This window comes from Artibeus jamaicensis, unplaced genomic scaffold (assembly GCF_021234435.1).
Source record: "Artibeus jamaicensis isolate MK-2021 breed Jamaican fruit bat unplaced genomic scaffold, CSHL_Jam_final contig_332, whole genome shotgun sequence".
NCBI classification, from domain to species: domain Eukaryota; kingdom Metazoa; phylum Chordata; class Mammalia; order Chiroptera; family Phyllostomidae; genus Artibeus; species Artibeus jamaicensis.
The window spans coordinates 28057330-28059919 of record NW_026521788.1 but is presented as its reverse complement, the minus strand read 5'-3'; the positions used below and the strand labels follow the sequence as shown (position 1 = coordinate 28059919).

The following is a 2590-nucleotide window of genomic DNA, read 5'->3' as shown; positions in this document are numbered from 1 at the left end:
GTACGAATAAAAGACATCCCAAAATTTAGTCCCGTAGAACACCAACTATTTTATTATGCTTGTGGATTCTGTGGTTTAAGAATTCAGATCATAGAGGGGATGGTTTGTCTGCTCCATAATTTCTGGGGTCTCAGCTGGGAAGAGTTAAATGGCTGTGGGATACACCATGGCTGAGGCCTGGAATTGTTTGAGGGCTTTCACTCATGTTTGGCTCATGGGCTAAGATAACTTCAAAACTGTACTCAGAAGAGACTATTGGTGGAAGCACCTATGCTTGGCCTCTCCACATGGTTTGGGTGTCCTTACACCATGACGGCCTCAGGGTAATTAGAGTTTTTTATATGGCTGCTCAGAGTTCTTTTAAGAGATTGTGTTCCAGTGAACAAGGCACAAGCTGAGTGACCCTTTGTAAGCACATATTGTCACTTTTCTTTGCCATGTTTTTCACTGCCTTTGATTAGTTTTTTATTCTAAATTAGCTGTAAACAGTGATTTGAATTTTGTGGAATAAATAAATTTAAGTTTATGCCACAGGTATACTTTTTTCTGTGGTGAGTTTCTTTTCTGGGCTTCTTCTCAGCTGTTGCTTTCTTGGTAGCTGTAGACTCTTCTCTCCTGAAAGCTTTCTTCTGCTTCCTAATGCCGACAGTCTTCTTCCCTACCACAGGCTTATTGCCTGGAACCCTGTTCTCACCTGATTTGGCTTCTAGTGCTGCTGCTGCTCTACTCACTGGGAGCCTGTGCTTCTCAGCCTGGAGAAGAATGGTGTTCTGGTGCATGGCCATTGCATATGGGTTTGGCTTCAACGTGATTCTCAGGTTTTTCAGTCGATTCTTCTTCAGGACTCTGTGATGAATCTTCTTGCCTGGTTCTTGGAGGGCTTTTTGGATCTCTGGGCTTTTTGAGATTCTGCTAATGTCTGTGTTGAGCATGATGCACACGGGAAGATTGTAGTTACTCTTGAGGAAGGCAGCTTTATGTCAGGTGCTATACAGATCATCTACCTTGTCGATGGACTATCTTTCAGTCCAAATGCAGAAATGGCCCAAATGCCCACCAGGAGCATGTTTTAGAATGCTCAGTTTGGTTACATTAACCAGGTAATTCCAGGGATATCTCTGAAGGCTTTGATGATACCATTGTCCTCATTATAGGTGATGCAAGGCCCCCTGCACTGGATATAATGACGGTTTCTCATTTTGCTCTGTAGGTCACATTCACTGAGAGGCAAGCGGCATAACCTTTTTTGACATCATTCCAAGCCTTACGTTTCTTAAGAAGCAAAACAGCACCTTGGTTTTCTTTTAGTCTTCAACTTTATCTTCAAACACTAAAGGACATTCAGGAACCTCCTCAGCACAGTGACCTTTAGACATGATCAGTGCTGGCAAGGCTGAAGCAGACAGGGCAGAGCAGATGGCATATTGCTTTTGTTGTCACCGTGTGGTGCCAGTGACACCAGGTTTTTGTTGGTGCAAACATAAGGCCCCTTCAACACGTATTTCCAAAAGCACCCTGGCCAGACCAATGAGTCTCACCACCTTGAATCTGGGAATTTGAGCTACAGCTCTGCCAGCACACCAAGACTCAGCACTGGTTAGATGACCTGGCTAGTCCCTGACAACCTAGGGCTGTCTTTTGTTTTTTTCCAAGTTGGTGTGAACAAAGTCCACAATATCTGGTCAAATGGGAGCCTTGAACACAGTAGGCAAAGTGACATTTTTGCCAGACGAGTCCCCCTTTCTGGAGCACACTGATATCAGTGGACAAGCACACACCATGCTGTGGAGAGAAGGCCACACTCCTCTCAACCCTGTGGCTCCCACAGGAAAAGGCCACAGACTGTCACATCACCACATTCTCCTTCTTGTTTGAAGTAGTCTCAAATCCACCTAGATTGAGGAGAAGAAAATTCCTCCTGATGAGACATGCATTGGAGTATTTGCAGCCATATTTTAAAACTGGTGCAAAAGCCAATCTATTAAATATATCAGTTTCAATAACTTTCTTTTCTGAAGTTTTTAATCTCTAAATGTATTTTTCTGGCCTTAATACCATCACTTGTTAAGTATGTGAGCATGATATCTTACCTAGTGTCTCTGAATTCCCAGTTTTCATGTCTTTAAAATAGAATACCTCATTTATTATACATTATAATAAATACCTACCTCACTGGGCTTCTGTGAGAAGAAAATGAGGCAGTCTATGCAAAGTGCTTAGAAGGACCTACTCCATGTTTACTCAACACATATATCCAGCAGTTTTGTGCCAAGATTTGTTCTAAGTGTTTTACAAAGATTGTCTCATTTAATCCTCAATTACCCCTACCAGATAGACACTGTTATTATCCCTATTCTTATGATGAGGAAACAGAAGTGGGGAGAGGGCAGTGACTTGTTCATGGTCACACATCACATACATGGAAGACCCAGACTTGGACAGAAAATCTGGCTCTAGAGTCCATACTTTTAACCATACTGATGTGTGGCCTTTTGGTAGATAGTACAGATGTGAAAATGCACATGCATGTATAATTTCTTGAGCTTCCACAAGTAGCAGTGTGAGCCCAGGATTCTGGTTTGTGCCAAGA

The 2590-nt window shown here is 42.6% G+C and overlaps 1 pseudogene; it reads right to left on the bottom strand.

The window, feature by feature from the left end:
- Positions 1–523: 523 nt before the first annotated feature.
- LOC119038180 (60S ribosomal protein L4-like) lies at positions 524–1814 on the bottom strand (annotated as a pseudogene).
- Positions 1815–2590: the final 776 nt, after the last annotated feature.